Genomic DNA, 20,458 nt, shown 5'->3' with positions numbered 1-20,458 from the left:
TGGCACTTAGGTTCTATGAAACTGAATTTGGAAAAACGTCTGAGGGGACTATATATACTCTGAAATGCTCCATTAACTTTTCCCTTTCCCTTACCTTACCTTCCTACAGACGCTTATTTTCTGTAGCGATTATTCAGGTTAGAATAAAAACAGGAATTTGACAAGCACATAGGTAGCCTTTTCTCTGATGCACATCAACATAGCTTCATAGTTTTGAGGATATTTGTCCCTAAAACTGTAAGTTTTTAAACTGTTAAAATGACATTGTCAGTGATCTGGTAAGCTTCAATGGCTTGCGTTTAGATTGTACATTCATGACTGATAATGTCAACCGATAGCGTTAGAGAACTGTTTGAGGGACAAAGAAGTGCAATAATGGGGATAGAGGTTTTTGAAGACATTTTTACCTGATGAATTAATACCTAGAAACTGGTGTAGACAGGTAGGCTTAATGATTTTGCAGATTGAGATGCTGCTTTGAGAATAAAAGCTGAGGATACAGGAGAGTATACAATTTATACGAATATTGGAGGAAAACTCAAAAACCTTCATTTTTTTTGATGTCAAGTCTTTAAGTGAGTTTTGTTGCATAAAATTGTCTTGGAGGAAGCCTTGAATCTTGTGAATTTGGTTCAAGTTTGTCAATTAACTTCAGTGGACTGAAAAGATCTCATTGAACCTCACCAGAAAGATTTTAACCATTGTGTTAGTTTCTTAGCTTTTTTCTCTTCAGTATTACTCAGCAGTAGTGTTCAGTTGGATTGTTTAGATTAAATTAGGAAGTGGCATGTTTTTTTTGTAGGTCTGTATTGTGTTGTACACTTGAACTGATGGTATATAATTAGACACTTGATTTTGCTTCCATTTGACATCTTTTAAACTAATTAGTTACCTGGGTTGCTTTATTTTGCATTACTTTATTTTCAGTTGATTAAGTACACTTACTTACTTCTCTAAGGGTACAAAATTAAGAACATGCTAATTGCACAACAATTTTGGCATGTGTAGATTGCCTCGGTGTCACCTAAGGACAAAGACTTCTCTGCTTACATTGCTGGCTCTCTTCCCTCCGTGCCCCGTGGGCAGATGTGTCAGAGCAGACGCTGCGCTCTCCAAATTCTCTTCCTTGCTCCTGCAGTCTAGTCAAAGCTTGTTGGCAATGTCTAATCGTAGGTACTCACCCTTGGAAACGGCTTGATCTCAGCTTTTAAATGTTCAGACCCACTAGTTCAGTGAGTTTGGAGGATTGGTGGTGGGACAGCAGGGTAATCTCGAAGGAGTGGAGACCCAAAGGTATCGTGTATCCAACGGTGTGAATTACTCCTGGAAACCAGTAGGCTTCATCTGGGAGCTGTCATGAGGTAAGTGGGCAGTTGTGATGCTCTCTGTTGCTGATTTAAGTATGTGGTGATTGTGGGTATTGAACATCAGAGAAATAATGCTGAGGCTATAAAATATTTGAGTGTAATATTTCTAGAAGCAAGTTTCCCCCAGGCATTGAGTGCTCTGGAGTAAACATGACTTTATTATGAAGTGCTTGCTCTGATTTGTGAGCAGATCAAGATGTAATTTGTGTGGATTTTGGTTTGAACATCAGTTATTGATGTGAGGCACCGAGTAGGATCTAACGTGTGCCAGCTAACAAGGTGAAGCCAACACAAATGAGAAAAAATGCTACAAGTTTACGTCTGTTGCTGCAGTGCTGACTGAAGCCTGAGTGTTCAGACAAGATACATACTTCTTTCTATAGAGCTGTTTTTCAAAGGGAATACTTATTTGGCTGTGGCTATAGCTGAGTAAATATCTTTAGGGGTACTCTGCCACAAGAAGGAGGTGCAGGAGGTTTCTCTTGTGAAAGTGGTGATTTCTCTCTTTGATCCTATGTAGCTGTTTAAAGCTGTATCTGTATGTTTATATTTGGACTGTATTATTAAAATCCCCGTCATATACTTACCTGTGAGTTTATGTTAAGGGTGGTGTCAGGATACCTAGCAGGCAACAGCCCTGGATGTTGTTGTGGTCACTGGGTGTTGAGTTCAGCGTTGCACTAAATCAGCCAGGGTTGGGAGAGTGCATTAATGTATACGTGCTATCAGGACCCGAGGGTCAGTGCATGGGGACCTTACCTTATAATGGGTCTTCTGTAGCCATAAGCTGGTCAGATGTTGCAAGTATCATTGACTGAAATTAGAATATCCTTTGGCTAAGGCTGTGTTAAAACACTCTGAAAAGCGTGATCATTTATGGGGTATTAAAAATAGTAGCTGGTGTTATTTTGAAGTCTTCTACAAATGGAGCATTAGCCTCCGGTTGTCTCCAGTGAAACCACAGTGATTTGGTGTTCTTATAAAGGAAAGAGATATTTAAATAGAGACTAGCAAAGATGTGAAGTGGAAGTGCTATTTATTACTGAGGCTAGATTTGGATATCTGTTTATTAGAAGAATAATAAGTGGCACTTAACCTTTAGAGAAATGTATTTTAAAAAGATCCAAGTGTCATGGCGGCAATTTTGCACTGTCAGAATTTTTGCTTTTCTTTCTTGGAATGCTTTGTTTCTTTCGTTGAACAGCCGCCCTCATTTCAGAGATGGCAGCCTTGGCTTTACCTCAACTGTTCCTCTGTGTTTAGCTTTGGATGTTGGCTGTCCTTCTCATAGGAAGAGACAGCAAGCTACTGAAGTGTCAGAGTGCCTTAAAGGGATTGAATCCTGATTTTAATACAAGTGATTTTTAAGATTTGTCTGCTTTTGGTTAAGAAATGTAAGCTTCTGACTGCTGAGAAAATGTTAGATGTGAATCGTCAACGTGGATATTGTTTCATGGGGCTTGAAGCTGGTCAAGCAGGGAAGAGTTGCATAGTAGGTTATGATGTGACTGTCCCCCAGTATCGACGTTATGTAATTTAGGTGACTTCATTAAAAGCTTAAGATTTCTGTACAGTCATTGTTACCCCCAAAAGCCCAATTACGAATGTGTTTGTTCAGCTCCCAGTTGGTCGCATGAGGAGCCCAACTTAGGGGTGGGATAGGCACCAGGGGCTGCAGCACCCCCACCCTGCCAGCTGCTTGAAGACCTGTCAAACAAACTTTCTTTTACAACCACGCGTCCATCACCATAACTTTTGGTCCATTCCAGTGAATGAACCGGCTCCGTAACGAGGGTGGCCGGCAGAGCTCCCTGGCGTGGGCTGGAGCCGTGCTGCCCATCCCCGCTCCCCTCCTGCCCATGCTGCTGGCAGTTGCCTGCCGCAACTGGGATCTGGCTCTGGAAACGGGACAGGATGTTTGCTTTTGTGGAGTGCAGTTGTTGAGGAAATTAGACAAAAGGATCGCTTGAAAGGCCAAGCCACCTACATCAGATTAGGCCATTAAGATGAGGGTTGTGGGCGTAATTTAAAGCACCTTATCAGGAGAGGTTGGGGAGGATGTGCTCTTGATAGCCAGCATTGCTTGGAAAGCTGCGTTGCGTCTCTTCTCTTTGGGCTGCAATGCGACGGCTGGGGTTGAGTACGGAGAAGAGGGAAATCTTAAGGAAATCTGAAGGAGCTGGTTTATCCGAAGGTGTGAGGCTGCAGCCACCACAGGGGATGTGTGGGGCCCTTCCCGGCCACTCGAAGGCGTTACACACCCACTCGCACGCTGACAACTGGCCTGCGCAATGACAGATAAGGAGGAACGCACAATATTTTAAGTATCGTAAAGCTGGATGTCCTTTGCACAGGATATTTCCTGTCCACAAGAATTTATTTTTTCAACAATATTATTGGCAGAAAATCCACAAAATGGAACTGGGGGAAGGCAACTTGTGCGTTGCAGAAGATGAGAAGTTTCTAATTTTCCCATCTTAAGTGAAGAAATAGGAAGGCTTTGGAGAACAGAAAAATACACACCCCTTATGTAGTGGTAAACCACCAGCATGCCTAGTTGCACATTGAATATTCAGTGGTTTGTATTTATCGCTGTCGACAATGTAAAGCGAGTAACCATTAGATTCTTTAAAAAAGCGACTTTTGAACATTGTGATTAGAAAGGCATTTACTTCCAAGGAGGGCCGAGCCTTGGGACAGGCATAGCTGGAGCAAAGCACTCCGGACTGACTTCCACCAGGCTCCGTTGCGTGTTTTGCCTGTGCGTTCGTAATGAATTAAAGCCTAAATCATAAAGCAGGATTTAATTGGTGATTTGTGATCTGGTTAATCCCATAGTGAAAGTAAAGTGTACTTAGCATTGCTGCTCCTGGCTCCCCCATTGAGTGCAGGGTTTGCTTGCAGTGCGGCGGGGTCAGCAGTCGCCGGAGCAGCAGAGAAGTGCTTGTAGCTTCCTGCTATGAAAATACCTTTGTAAGACTGTTTGTATATGCTTCCTTCTGTAAACTTCAGATAGAATTCACTCAATCTCATGAATGTGGCTGCATATTCTGGGGTAGCTGTTTCTAACAAAGACCTACAGCTATTAAATACAATGAGAATTTATTGTTTACCGTGATTTTTCCTTTTGTTTTCTTTTTTGTGTTTCTAGCAACAAGTATTTTCATAAAGGATTCATTTGCCTGTAGATGTATCTCAAAGTTAGCAACATATATTTAGCAATTTAGTAAAATTTACAGAAAGAAGGCAGTGTAATGAAGAGGTGAGGCATTAGCAAAGTACCCCTGTTCCTATCTTCCCTGTGCTAACAAAAAGAGAAAAGAATTTGGTAGGTGTGTGGTGTTCCTACGGTTTATAGCTGGACAGTTGTTTTGGAAATATGAGAATTACTGTGTGTGTTAAACTTCTTCACCGATTTTCTCTGCATCCTCAGCACCCAAGAGAACGCTTCTTAGAACAACACTGAACTTACCACGCTGAGATTGCACTTTTTGAGGCTAGAGTAACATGTTATAACAGAAATCCAAGTTGATGAGAACGTTTTAGTTGTGGTGCAAAAATGATCTGGAATCTTTGGTATGTGCCAGTGGCAGGAGCTGCACTCCCCGGTACGCCGCTCTCTTGAAGCGAGTGTGTGTAAGGCTTTGGGTTACAGGCACGCTGTGCTTTAAGACTGAAGGACAGACACACTGTCAGCCTACAGGTTTTTGTAGCAGGTTAAATCCAGGAAAACGAGAGGGAGAAATTGAGATTTTTCTCTTCACCACTTTGCTTTATAGACTTTAGTAATTCTTTGAACTCGCTTACTTCTGAACATGGTTTAAGCAGTCGAAGGAACTTAAGATAAATGAAGGTAATTATACCCATTATGTAGATGAACACGTATATGTGTGTGTATATGTACATATCTCATGATTTACGTGATGATCTCAAACCTCTGTGATTAGATATGGGGAGAGTAAGATCCTGAATGTAGACTACAGGAGATAAAGCTGCTAAGGGAAGCTGAAAAAGTAGTTATCAGATTTATTGTACTGATGAACAGTGCCTTGACACTATTGTACGAAACAGAACCCACCTCTTTTGTTTTGTTTTTGGGGCCACTGACATGCCTTTAAATGCTAAAGTTTGGATCCAGCAGTGAATTTTATGCACCTGTTCTACACCTTTATATCTTCTTGCCACTGACTAGGTTTTGTGGATATGGTTTAAAAAAATCTTTTTGTGACCTCTACCTTGGGTTTGACTATGGGTTATACTAAATTTAACCTAAAGTCTAAAATAAAGACTTTGTCCTTTTGTCTGCCATACCTATTTATATTTGGGATAGGGAGCTCACTTGCTTGAGTTCTACATTACTGGTTTCCCAGCGGCTAAGTAACTTGATGACAAATGTTGATCCCTGTTATAGTGTCAGTTATAGATCTGACAGCTGGTATATAATGTTAAACTGCACTAAATCATGTTTTTCCCATAATGATCCTTCCTAGAGAGGAAGGGTGACTTCTGAGGGTGCGTTTCCAGTCCGTTAGCTGGTCTAAAAATTCTGTCAGTTTACCAGCTAAGTAGCTCTGCTGTTAGATTCCACCATGTTTCTGCATTTTTGATCAGTTTTCTGTTAATCTTCAGGAATTCTTAGTCCTCTTACAACCCAATGATGCTTCAGCATTCACGCTATAAGCAGAATGCAGTCGGTGATTGTACTACTGCTTTCTCTTTGTTTATTATTAGCATACGTATTTTCTCCATATTTAACAGATAGGAGGCTCAACCCACTCGTGTTTGTCACAAAAAGGAAATTACTAGTAACAAAGTGGCTTTCTTTAATCAATTCAAGAAGTGTTCAAAAAAAGCCTACTAATGTACCTCAGCGTGTTCTTAATAATAAACGTATTATAGTCTGCCTAATTTAGGTGAGAATGAATATCTCGTTCATTACTTCTGACCACGTACTCTTCTGAGATTTCTGCGCCACTAATTTATATGGATTAGAAGGAGGAAAATCAGAGCATCCACCATCTCTTCAGCTACAAATTTAAAGACAAAAGTTGTAGCAGATTGAGCTTCTGATTGAAATGATAATGAATCTTGTTCTGCTCTTCCTTGAACAGAGAAGACCCTGAGGGTGAAGTGACTTGTAAAGGTGCTGAATTTCATAGTACTAATTTCTTAACATTTAAAACTGTAATGGGCAATTATTACTTCTTGGTGTAGAGCTGTAGCACTCATTTATATATGTTGTGCTCTAAGCAGTTGCTTTATGAAGTATAAGGTATCTCTGGCACCTATGGGATGGTGAGGAGGTACGCCCAGCAATCTGTGATTTAGATTATTCATAACAGGTCTTGATGCAGCAATGCCTAGGAACACAGAACAAGATTAGAGAAAAATCTTATGGTTGAAGTTTCATCTGGGGCAATGGAAAAAATTAGTCAGAATTCATTAAGGATGAGGGAATTTCCTTAGTGAGCATCAGGAGGAAGATGAGATGCTGAACAGCTGTTTGGTGTTGGGGGGTTTCCCTGCAGCATGCTCCATTGCTTACGTACTCATCACCAGGTTAAAACAACTCTGAACACCCAGACTGTCTTTCTGTACCATCCTGGAGTTATGATTAGGGACTAGAGAGAGAAGTGGGAGGAGGAATATGTTCACATGAGAGAGAGTGGGAGTGCTTTTTTTTCTACATGGGTCCATTACTGTTGAGAGCCTTTATTAAAATTGTTGCATGGACATGTCATCTTCCTCCCCTGCCCCAAGAAAAATATGCTATGGTGTAGGTAGAGAATAATATCAGTTAGTTTTACTTATTTTTTTTAAACCAGATATTAGCATGTCAAATCATGGAAAAATATGTACCCTCCCCCTAGAAATTAGGGAACAAATGCAACCCACTTGAATCTGAGACCTGTGAAGCTTTTTGCTGGAAGAACGACTGGGGTTAATGGGTAGGCTTTTGTCACTGATTAACTGTGTACCGTATCGTTAAGGTGGGTATCCGTATGGGCTCTGCTCTGCTGTGCACTGCCAAAATGTGACTAAACTGGGTCAGAATGTAAATGTTAAAGAATCGAGATTGTGTCGTACTTTCGGTGATAGCGCCTGGGTGTTCCAGCTTACTCACACAAACTAAGTGTGCTTCGATAGTGCTCCCCTGGGTGTTAAAGCAGTGGAATAAAATCTTGTTGGGTCACGTGTCATTCAGGTAAAATTGAGCGCAACTAAATTTCACTGGGAAAGCTTGTTCCTTGCTCGAGTCCTGTGCTAATGCTGTCAGGCTGTCTGCAGAACCCTGCAGGCTAACTCCTGGTTTTGCTGATATTCTGAAGTTTCTACCTTCACTGTCAAAGATAAGCTTCTGTCAACCCCCATTTTAATTTTTAAAATTTATTTATATACATATATACTATATTTCTATATTTGATGTGGAACTCATTCTAAAAAGACATAAACTTAGTGTAACATTCTTTGCTCCATCAAGACTTCTGTGAATTTCTCTTGCAATAAGCAAAGTGAGGTGCATGTCCAGGAAAAGCTGAATACTGAAGACTGTCAGGACACGTGGTGGTGAAGGGCTTTATATTTATGCAAGATACTGTAGAAAACATTCTTAAAGAGTTAGCCTTTCTTATAGGTTCAGTCTTTTTCTTGCTTGGATTCATCCAACTTGAGTTTTGGGGGGGATTTTCTTCCATTTGAAGAACTTGCATGTTTTGTTCTCATCTGTTTATTGGAATTCTGTGGATGAACTGTGTATTATTTGTACCTTCTCTGCAACCCTCCAAAACTGCTTACCTTTTTTTAAGGTCATTTTCCCCACCCCCATATGCTAACCAAGTCAAAGTCCATTTCTTGAAATTCAGGTTTGCATATTTTAAGATGCAAACCTAGTTTTTTCTCTGCTGTTCCGAAATACTTTAATTTTTTAATTCTAGCTAGCATTATGAATGAAACATTTTTGGGAGAATGTGGGTTTTTTTTAATACTTCTTTCCAGAAAGCTGAAACCCTGTGAATGGTTATTGCTAGAGATTTATCACGGTCAAAACGATTTTGTTTAAAAGGACCCAAAGATAAACTCTGCTTTGTTACTGATGATTTTATTTTTACATACTTGTTGCTAGTCTACTCCGAGGCTTGTACAATGGATCTGCCCCATGTTTTTAAGTAGCAAGCAGGTTGTTTACGCCAACCTGGGAAAGGAATGAAGTTTACCTTCTGGAAATCAGCGGAGCAGAGATAGAAAAGAGGTGTTTTGGATGGGGTCTGTGGTACTGACTTCCAGTCGCACGACTCCGGGGCTGGATGGGGAAGAGGGGCGATCCCGCTGCACGGCTCTGGCTTCCACATGCCTTCGCTCAGGGATGCATCTTGCACGGGCTGTTTGTCACGGCCACGCGTGTCGGTAGAGGTGGTGTGAAACATTCCCGGGACAAACGCAGACTAAATAACTTCTGGTAGCGTTTCGGGCTGGAAGGGCTCTCAGCGTGGGATTTGACAGCAGCGTGCTTTCGGCAACAGGCGGGCCAGGAAGTTTACGGTTCCCTGCTGTTTTGCTGGAATAGTGCGTTGCGTCCACGGGGCTGGGGATGCTGCTACGGAGCCAGGAGGAGGGAGGGATGTACTCTGGTATCTCACAGAGCAGAAATAATAAGACAAATGCACTTTTAAGTTAGGAAATTTTTTTTCTCTCGATCAAAAGCCCGCAGATGTTCGGTAAGACCAACCTTCTCATGGTTCACCTCTATGGCGTACAACTTCTTCCTTTCTGTGGGTTTCTTAAATGTATTTGAATGCTGACTCTAGACTCTTGCATCTCTGCAGTTTAGTATGCAGCTATGGAAATGAATTTCTCCAAGTGTAACAAGGGAAGATGAAACTGCAGTTACACGTGGCATGAAGCTTGGAAGTTGGTTTGCTTTCTGCTGCTTGTCCATTTAAGTTTTTTGCTTGACTAGAATTGTGTCATTTAAAGGTTGCGGAAAGCTAGCTTTAGTTTCCAGGGTTTAATTGACTTCACTGGAGCTGTGTGTGGTTGTATCAATAGGGAAACACAAAGAAGCATGACTGTGCCCTTTTGATTAAATAATAAGTTTGCATTAAAAAATTATTGCAGTTTGAATGTGGAGAAATTCACCCTCCTTCACCTCGCTCAACTTCTGTTTCTTATTATCATCTTGTATATGTGCCTCTTGACTCTCCCCAAAGAACTTTGCATTGCTGTCTGAGGCCCCTTGGTTATTCTTTATCTTTAAAATTTATTTTCTCCAGAGTTATGTGAGCTTCCTAGTGCGTGACGGCTCGTCTCCAACGTGTAGCAGTGTTGTCCCCATTGCTCTGCAGCCGTGGGTGTCCAGCTGTGTCCTATAAAGCACCTGAGCTGCCTTCTGTCAAGGTTCATTTTTAATGGGAGCCTGCAGGTTAATGTGAACTGTTTTATCCTAAATGGGGTCTGTATAGGCTTGGATGGTCACAGCTATGTCCTCCAAGTTTTTAGGAAACAAGAAACTCTAGGTATCCATCTGCAGACCTAGTGTAAGAACACGTTGTTTTCTTGCTTCGTTTCCTCCCCTTTTTTCTATGTCTTCCTACCTTCCAGCCTAAGCTCACAGTAACAGCAAGCTTCCATAATGTTTTCTCCTGTTTTGGAGCTAAAAGTAGTGCCTAGCACAATTGCAGATAAGGATATTTTGGATATTATTTTATAATTAAAAACCCCACAAAGAACCAGGAACGATAGGTTGCCTTTAGATTCACACTTTCAGGGGTTATTCCCAAAGGAGCCTGGCTAGCAATGTGCTGTGAACTGGAAGGTGTGCACTGCTTGTTCTAGGATTTAGGAGAATTTCCATCAATCTTCAGAAATTTTTCATTATGTGAAAAATGAGTGTAAGGTGTGTTAACCTTTCAGTACTGCTATTACCTCTTCATATTCTGCTAACAGTGAAAGCTGTAGTATCAAAGTCAATAGGTGAAATATTAGGAAATTTTAATTAACGAAGACTTGTAACTTAGTAATGAGTAACTCCTGTAACTAAGAGTTATAGGATTGGAGCTGTTGCCTTTTGACTGCACCCAGTGCAGGTGGAGGGGAGAGCATCTCTCTCGCTGGTACCATGCCATGTGGCTGCCTTTCAGCCAACACTGCTGGGTTTGGTGTAGTTTTTTTAAGCGATGTAGGTTTCCCAATTCATAATATAAGTTGTCCAGTACGTCACTGTGTTGCTTATTATCAAAGAACAATACCAATTTATTTTCATTGAGAATAACTTTCTGCCTTCCATTGCCTGAATGAATTGGCAGAGAGTGGGAATTAACTCGGTTAGAAGAGTGAGGATTCAGAATTAAATTGGATATGGACAACCTAAGTGCTGGTAACCCCACTGGACTGTCTCCTGCTGTATCAACAGAACTTCATTTCTCCTCCAGTCTGTTACAAACTGTGCGCCATTTCAGACAGGTAACAAAAACCAAAGGTTTTCCCTTTTCAACCATTTAATAGATAACTTGAGCTTTATAGCTGCATCAGTTGGCATATTCAGCATGATGGAGATTCAGCATTTTCTGTCTGGATAAACAGAGACCCTATGGATTCACACCTTAAAGAAAACAAAACCCATTAGTACTCTGCGTTTAAAGATTCGGTGTTTTTGATTCCTTGATGCTTTATTATCATTGGAGATAAAAATCAGATCCCTGGAGTAGGGGAGGCTTCTTTCCTGTGAGGTGCTGGATACCAAAATTACTCAATCGAAAATGGAACAATGATTTGATGATTTTGTGTGTGTGGTTTCTTTTTAGTTTGTGGGTTTTGGGTTAGTGGTTTTGGGTTTTTTTTAATATGAATTCCTGTCTATCAGGAATTAAGAGAAACCTTCTTAGGTAGCATACTATCTTCATTTTCATGAAGCAGTTTAGAAAAGTAAAAAACTCTTGCACATTTTACTTTGTTCTGTGAAAGTGAGGGATGGTGAAACAAAACTTTAAATTAACTTTTTCTCCTGATGCTGAAAAGTTCTAGGGTGAAGGGGTTTGGGTTGGTTTTTTTGTTAATCGTGCGGTTTAGGCACTTAGATCCTGTGAGCATGAAGATACTAATGGCTTCAACTTTCCTTCTACATGAGAAACTTCTCCAGCAGCTACCCAGAGGTGCTCCCTTGCAGCGACTGCTCCGTGTGAATGCCTGTTCTTGAATCCCAGGGCTGAATGGGAGATCTCTCCGAAGCGGTTTCCCACAATAACACAATGAGCCACTTTGTCAGCGCAGCGTCAGCCTGGAGTCAGGTTAGCGGTGAATGGCGACAACAAAAAAGTTTGCCTTGCACAAAGGTGTGCTGAAACCTTGTTGTAAATGGAATTTGGTATGCGTGCTTTTCAGGCACTGCAGATTGATATGATAGATATCCTTTTTTTTCTCGTAGTTTAATTAGTGGTAAAATAACCCAAAAAACCACCCCATTGATTTCAGTAGATTCTCCGCTGCACAGGAACTCTGGAAGAGATAACCAAGGTCTTTGTGATATTATTGCAGAGAGATTATTATTTGAGAGAGCAGGGTTGAAGGGGAGGGTATTTATTGCCACATGCTATGCTTATCAACCTCTAACCGTGATTAATACTTTGGCTATTAAATGGAGGAAGAAAGCAAACAGATGAAGCGTACGCCTTATCTGACTTGCACCTTTGTGCAAGAACTTCTCTTTGTGTAGAGGTTTTGCCTGTGTCCCTGGGCATGTGCATGGGGTCACAGCCCTGATCCGAGGGAGTTCAGTACTTAAGTACACCACTAGTAAAACTGTTAAGAGTGCATAAAGATGTACCCTAGTGCAAATGTCTGCAGGATCGGGGCCCAAATTCTAGACAGGTGTAGGTCTGGATCGAAGGGGTTTGTTCCTCCCTAAGCAAATAGTTGGAATAACTTGGTATTTGCTTGAAACAGTGTTTAAGCTTCCTGAACATCTTTTGTGATGTTGTGAATTTCATTTACAAATTGCTTTTGTCAGAGGCAATATAGAGTGTAGAGAACCTGAAAAGGATTATCGTTTAATTAGGAAATGCGCAATGTTGTCTCCGTTGCACAAAATGGCCCTTTGCCATTAGGGGACCAGTTTGTGCTGTGGGATGGAGAGCTGTCGGGGGGCACTGTCATCCTCCACTCCTCGCCCTGGCACGCAGGGGGACCGCAGCTGGAAGAGCTCTGTCTTCTCCTGCTGACCAGTGGAGAGGAGGATGTCACTGGAACAGAAAGGTTCTGCTTCATGTCTGTCCTGTTTGATGTGGCTTGTGGTCTTCTGGAAAAGCACAGAGATGCTGAGTGCAATTGGTAGTGTATTGTAGAGCTGTCGGTTGATCAGCACCCAGAACTCTCTTACTCAGATGTTTCTGTGAGGGTGGATAAGCAGGAACAAATTGGTTCAAAATGTTGATTACTGCTTGTATTTTTGGAATTGCATAAATTAATTTCCCTTTAAAAAAAAAATGTTTAAAGTAGTTGCTATTTAAATCAAATTGTGTCAGAGCAAATTTTATAATTAGACATTTTTTGAATGTAAAAAATTCAAATTAAAAACGTAAAGAAAGAACAGTACAAAAAACAGTGGAAAAAAATAATTGGCCACTGTTGTGCAAGAAGAGTTAACCTCAGCCTATTGCTGCTTGGAAGAAGTGCTATGAAATACTGTGAGAAATTTTTTCAACTATATCCTTTGTGAGTCCCCTTTATGTGTTGTGATTAATATGGAGGAAGGCGAGGAAAGAAAGGTGTGAAGACATGGAAGAAGGAAAGGAGTATAAATAGCAAAAATGACTAACTTAATTTTTAGATTGAAGAAAAAGCACAGAAAAACCCAAATGGTGAGTGTGAGTTGTATACAAGTTTTCTCTATGTGTAGCTTGCTCTTACACCAGCGGTGCAGGCTGTAACCGTGGTGTTTTTCCAGGTTTTAGAATTGATTTTGAGCAGCAGATGAATTTGCTGCTGTAATACTATTTGCAGAAGTGAGAATACTGTGGAGCTGTTGGATTAGCTCGTCTGCCTGTGGCTTTCTGCTCAGCCATAGCTAATATAAGCCTAATAAAAATTTTGGAGATCTGTTTCACTTCTGCTGTATTTTATTCCCTTAAATCTAGCGCCATGACGTTTTCACCCGAATATGACTGCCCTCGGGGCACGTGCGCACCCCAGGTGTGTGCGGTGGTGGGAGGAGGGTGGGCTGGCTTTTCCTACACAAGTTTTCACAAGATTGCCCTCCGGAAAACCAAGGGGGAAAAAAAAACCCTAGTGGCCTGAAGCTTTCCTTTGGTAAAAGACTCCTTTGTGCACCAGCTTGCTTTATTCTGGTATTTCATCAGAGCTATTATATGCTGATTAGTTGTACTTGCCTCGTGAAATAAGACACTCCTGCGTGAAGCTGCTTGACCTGATCACTCCATTCCTGATGCTTGGTTCTGGTACGTGTTTGAAGTTATTTGGTTATGCCATTTCATCCCAAGGTTGAGCTAGGGACCATTTTTTTTATAGTTTGTCTGTTGCTAAATTGCAAACATTTCCTGTGAGGGGTATGCAGCCGGTTGCATTGGAAAATTGTTGTTCTTTAAAATAATGGAGTTTTGGGTCTTGAAAACTTGAGGTCAAATTTTAGGTCAAAATAAATGCAAACTACTGAAAATCATCATATCATATTACCCTTTGGATAGCTGCCTTAACAATCTCACACCAGTGTGGGGAAAACCACTGTTAACTTTCCTTCATCCCCTGTAGAATTGAATACTGCTGATAATTCCATCTTTAGAGATGGAATGTACCATGGACATTGAAATGTGTTGTTATTTAAAATAAAAATAAACTAGAGGGGAATAAACCCACTGATTAATTACAGTGGTTAAGTTTTGAGAGGATGTTTATGCTTTTCAGCTTGCTGGAGATAGGATCCAGCTACTGGTGGCCTTGTTGTCTGTGAAATGGCACAGAGAACAAGCGGCAGGCATTTTACTACCTCTTCATAAAATGCCAGTGAGCTTTGTGGGTATGCATTCCCTCTAATCCGTTTTCTTTTGTCATAACAGATTTTTAAAATTGCATGTATTTCTTCAAAATTGTTATGAAGAAGCCAGTCTGTTTGGATGCTTTCAAATTAATCTACCGTGTTTGCAATTAAACAGAGAAAGAATGCTTTCAGGTTTCAATTGCTCTTCAGACGGATGTGATTTAACTAAACTAATGAACGCACATCAGACAAGACAAATTCCAGACTGTTTGTGCCTTGACCAACCATCTGTGCGCATACCTCCAGGTACTGCTCATGTCTCAAGAGGCTTTTCTACATGAACAATTATTACCACTCCTTTTTGAATTCAAGTGGCAAGCCATGGCAAGAGTCTCTTGAAAGGAGCTATATTTACCTCTCTGCTTTTCAGTGAAAATATAATTGCGTTATGTATGTTTTAATTAATCTTAAATTTCAACGTGTGCTGTACAAGATACAATAGGAAAACGAGGCTGTGTGTAAGCTCTTTCATCTCTTGCATGCAAACACCAGCATCAACAGTAACGTGCAGGAGAAGCACTTCTCATTCGGAGCTTTTCTAGTGGGTCATGTACTCATTTTAAATTCTTAGTGTCTGAATGTGTGTGTGTACAAATAAGTCTATGAGGTTGTGTATACGTATTCTGTTTGTACATACTAGCAACTTTTTTCCTAGTTATTTTTCTCTCTAGTTATTTTTGAGTTTGTTCAAAATATCTCTGGAAAAAGCACCCATTTCTTCAACTGTATAATGATCAGCAGTGACATGATTTGACATACCAGACTTCGATATGGTTCTTCAATTCCGCATGCAAACTCCTGGAAAATAGCAAATGGTTCCAAGAATGTTTCTTTTTATGGAAGAAGAATAACGTGTGCTGCAGGTAATGGCTGCTGCAAATGCAAAAGGATTTTCTTATTCTCATTGCATTTCACTGTATTGCTTTCCAAAAGTGAGATTTCTTCTAGAAATATTTGAGTCTTCCCTGTTTTTGGGGCCTGTGTTTCTAAAGCTGTGTTTGAGTTCTCAGTGGTGCTAAGTGGGACTCCCTCTGACATGAGCCTGTGATTCCATACATATTTTTTAACCATGGCAAAACCATTTTAAGCAACTCCTACTTCCTCTTCTCCCGGTTATAACAACACGAGTATTTGAGAGTCAATATAGTACAGTGGATGGGGGAACCCGTCTGCGGTGAAACTAACTGTGCAGATGACAGTGGAGCGCTTGGGCTGGTTGTGCTATTAGGATGTGGTTTGGAGGATGCAGATCAGATATCACAAATACTTTCCTTCTGCGGTCAGAGAACTGCCGATTTCTGAAAGTCCTCGTTGCAGAACCTGGTTTGCCCCAGGACAAGCCAGGGAAAATGGCTGGTAGGGGGGAGAAACAGTCCCCTTTTAAGTGACAGCTGGTCATTAGACCAGTTATAGCATCAAAAGACGCTGGCTTTTGATGTCACACCTGAACTAGCTTTTCCCATTGTTGTAAACTACCAAGGAAGTTCCTGATGTGTTGGACTACTTCTCTGATCAGTGCATCAACTGCTGTGCAAGAGAAGAGCACCCATTACGTGCAGAATAGTAGAAGAGGGGCTCATATAATACATATATATAAAAAATAATGGTAGAAAGGAGCTCATATTAGACTACATAACCTGATATTTAAAAAAAAATTAAAATATATGGTTCTGACGCAAGGTTCTCCTTCTCTCCCCAACCTCAATGGGATGGGTTTTTATGACTTTGAAGAATCAGTGGAGAAAATTTCTATTTCAAGAAAACTGCTTTTTGTTGGGTAATAGGTTCTGTCATCTTTGAAGCCGCTCTCAAGGTCTGAGTTGTCTTTACAAGGAATGCTTTAGGTTAATTTTCTTCAGGGGGGACTGGACACGTGTACACCATACATGCCAATACCATGTAATTCTGGCATTTGTTATAAAGGCAGGATAGCTTATGGTTACTGATCACGACAATTAATTTATCCTAAATTTAGGAAGGGAAGGTTGAGCACCAGTGCGCCTCTGGCTTTCTCTGAGGGTTGCCGCTGCCGAGTAGCATTCGAGCTTAATCTCATGGAAAGCAGTTTGAGAAATGGATGGTCTTGTTCAATGATGTGGCTGGTGGCCAGGAGGGGCTGTGGTCACAGCTGGTTCGGGAGGTGGCTGGGCCATGGACAAATTGCTCGTCATGCCTGAGGACAAATCTTGTAGAAAATCTGAGGAGTTTTTGTTTGCTTGTTTATTAATTGCTGCATGGGCTGTTTGGGCTTGTGTGTGTGTGCATGCACCATCTGTGTATGAACTTCATCATGTTGAAATTGTAAGTTGTTTTTTTTTTTTTTTTTTGGCTGGAAAGAGAAAATTCTTTCTTTTAAAGTTTTATACTGTGTGTTTCAAATATTTTCTATAGTAATGCTAGGATTGAAGGTGGTATAGCTTCTTACTCTTTACGCAGTATGTTCTTTTCTAATCGGATGGAATAACCCCAAGTAAGCACTGCACAACTGCAAATGCGCATTTAGTACTGAATTTTTGTTGTATATTAAATAAACCAGGATATGTGCCTCTACTAGGTATTGGAAAGCTGTCTGTCATCTTTGTAATTCCAGATGATTCTGATAAAAAAGCAGAACACTTTGTTCAGTAGCTTTTAATGATCTGCTGCAGGGAAATAAAAATTGAGCCTTTGTAGAAAGCGGTCACAGGACTGGAATATTCAGAACTCCTCATGCTTTTGCCAGGTTCTCTCAATTTGTCTGCCATAGCTGGAAGAGGTTCTTCGGCTTTGTAAAACACAGAAGGTGGAAAAAAAAAATCACAAAAAGAAAAATGTTCTTGGCTTATAGCCCCATTAATAGCATGGGTAAAACCTTCTAGGAAAAGTAGGACTTGGATATCTTGATGTGGTTCACACTGCTTTTGGAATTTTGGGAGAACTCTGATGTAACCCGTTGGGTCATATTAATTCACCATACATGGGCATTGCTTTTTAGATAGTTGCACTTTGTTCTTCTGTGTGTTTTAATTTTCTCCCTAGTGCCATGTGCAACTAATTTATGTATTACTAATTCACATATTGAATTAATTCAAGGAAACAGAGTCATCTCGGTGATCGGTAGAAGACTGCAGTACCGAATTGAAAATCAGGTTTGTAAGAGTAACTTGCAAACATTAGAAGGTTTGGAAGTTTGGTTTAGGGAGAGAAACATCAAATTTGGATGGTTATTTCTTCTTCCTTGCTCTACAGCAAGATTGGAAGCTGTGATTTCCCGTATTCCTGGAGGTAGCTAGACAGGGAGATGCAGCCTCTCGCTCCATGTTGGCGTTGCTGTGGTCCCTCCCAGCCAAACCTAGGGAATGTAGACGCACAGGAAATATCTTTTTTAAATTTAAATATAGTCAGCTTTCTAGACAAAACCCCAAATTTGAGTTAGTACCTGAAAAAAAAGCTGTGGGTTAGTATTTGGCAGTTCATATTTTAGCTAAGGAAGAGTTCTCATATCCTGAAATGTGACCTGGCTCTTTGAGTCCTTGTCTGGTGTTTTCTTCCAGTGATGTTCCTGAATTTACAGGAAAAAGAAAGTGCTTGTGTTCAAACCTCACCTTCTTTGTATTAATCAAGTTTGCTTATGTGAGCATCCCCTGTAGGGGGAACGCTAGGTTTCAGGAGGGGTGTGAATGCATGGTGAATAAATCTGTTTTAAGTAGGATGGATGAGCAAATAAGCTAAAAAAGTGCGTGAAGCCTTTTCCAAAGGTTTTGGCTTTGGTGTGAAGTCTGCCAGTCTCACGGTAGATGTTGTAACCCTGTCTCATCTAACTCTGTGTGGAGTACGTCTATGTGAAATACTGCTTAAAAAAAAAAATGCCTGTGGCCGGCTGTGCTGTGTAGCCAGTACTGTTGCTGGCATTACCTCTGGCGCGGTCGTACCAGACCTGACAAATAAAGGAAGCCCTTTTTATTTCTTTTTCTCCCCCCCTCCCTTTAAAGTGAGGCAAGTGTAGACATGGCTGTAGTGACAAACCATTAATAAAGCAAAAGGAATGCAGCTGTAAAACTTTAAATAATGACATGTAGCAAATAAATGTCAACATATTGGTTGTTGTGCCTGGAATGGAAATATTACTAGGAAAATATGTAGCTTCAAGCTACAGTCTGGCTTTTTTTCCTTAAGAAAATAGCATCGGCGTGACGCTTAAATTCCGCTAAAGCTGAAAGCTTTCAGATTCGGACTAGATGAACGTGTCATTTATTTGGGGGAGGGGGGTATTGTTTTACATGGGTTTAAAATAGTTCTATGAACATTGCATTCTTTTAAAATAATCTTTATTTCTATATGAATATATATACGTATACACACACAAAAAGTATAGATACATAACTACATGTATAACCAATGTAGTTTGAGGTACAACTGCCTATTGACTCAATCGGTCTATTTCCATTGAAAGCTGCTAACTCCAGTGTTCTCACTGGTGTTCAGTGTTAGGCTTTTGCAGTCCTTTCTTAATCCCAAGCATTTAAGAAATGGTTCAAAAACTCACATGTTCTCTTCTTCCTCATAATTTTAAACAAACAAACAAAAACCCCCAAAACCCAAATCACACTGCCCCACTCCTTCCCCTCCACCCCCAAAACCCAACACCTATGAATATTGGTTGTGGACTTGGATATTTCTCAGAATTAAAACCTGAGACTGTGAAGTAATGAGAAGCAAAAGGTTTAGGAAGCAGCTCCAAACATTGCAAAACTTTGCAAAACTTCAGGGGGAAAATGAGTTGAGCAAAGCTTCTGGGCTGTCGGACAGATTTCTATAGCCCATGTAATGGCTGGGTCAGAACTTTGAATGACTAAGCCAGGGAGGCTTTGGTTACCGACAGATCCATGCCGGATCAGAGAGCTTGATCCTGTGGGCTCCAGGAGTGTTCAGTAAGTGTCCTTATTCCTTACTCCATGGGTGTATGCGCTGCAGGGCAGATTATTCAGGGTAGTGGTGACAGTAGGACTAAAACACTGCCAGACTCTGGGACAAAGCAGTTGATGCAGGCAGGAGACAGGACTTGGAAACTCGGCTGTGGATGTACCATCCTCTTGACAACTGTGTCTCAAGCTTTCTGAGAACTTCTGTCCTGTAATTGAGTCTCAGATCAAAGGAGGGGTTTCGTTTAAAGGTGGATGAAAAGAGATTGCCTCTGTTTATATCTCAGTGAAGTGAAGATTAGAAAAGTGGTGTTTTCACGCGGATAAGAACATAGAAAAGAGCTGAGAGAGTCATGCTAAATCTGGTACTGAGTTAAATTAAAATGCCAGTCTTGAGATGTATGGTCCAGCCATACATCAAACTTAACAGGGCTAAGTTTGCACATCTTCTGAAAAACAAATCCACTTTTAGTCTTCTGGTACCACTTAGATGTGAAGGGGGCCTGTGTGATAAGAATGAAAGGATAGATGTGATTCAGTCTGTGTGGGCACCGCCATCATTCTTAAATCACACAAGTGGTCCTCTTCAGGAGCTGGAGTACCAGCTCCTGGTCAGGCTGATGCTTTGGATCGTCAAGTCACTCTGCAGGTGATGGGATTCTGACGAGCTCTGGAAGAGGCTGATGAAAATGGAGAGAGCATATTTCAACTAAACCATCAGTTTAGTTGTTAAACTGAAAAAAAATTTTAAAAAACACCCTAAATTTAAAGCCTGGCAGCACCTGGGGGCAGAGCAGGTACGGGGGTGTTAGGTTTGCAGCATGCAGCATCTGTGGAACTGCATGCTCCAGCCCTGGTGAGGTTGGCTCAGCGCTTCGTTCCCTCCGGAGCAGATGAATTAAACTCCCGGTTTATGGCTCTGTAGTCAAGTGCTCCATGTAAATACTAGATCCCACACCACTTTCCTCGTGAGTGGAGATTTCCCTGTTGGTCTTTGCCAAAAATTCCCCTCTCTGTACTGTGGTGGTCTTGTGCCAGCTGATTACCTGGCTGTTATCAGCCACCTGAGTCACAGCATATTTTTTTTTCTAACTTGAATTTGTGATGTATATGAAATTATTCAGGAGGACTTTGGGATTCTCTGG

General features: G+C 40.9%; 1 protein-coding gene across 1 annotated transcript in view; it reads left to right on the top strand.

Moving 5' to 3' along the window:
* FNDC3B (fibronectin type III domain containing 3B) overlaps positions 1-20,458 on the top strand; it is a 209,646-nt gene that overhangs the window by 18,871 nt on the left and 170,317 nt on the right. The window lies entirely within an intron of this gene.

The sequence above is a fragment of the Gymnogyps californianus genome, chromosome 10, assembly GCF_018139145.2.
Source record: "Gymnogyps californianus isolate 813 chromosome 10, ASM1813914v2, whole genome shotgun sequence".
Classification (NCBI taxonomy): domain Eukaryota; kingdom Metazoa; phylum Chordata; class Aves; order Accipitriformes; family Cathartidae; genus Gymnogyps; species Gymnogyps californianus.
This window is presented reverse-complemented; position numbering and strand designations above follow the sequence as displayed.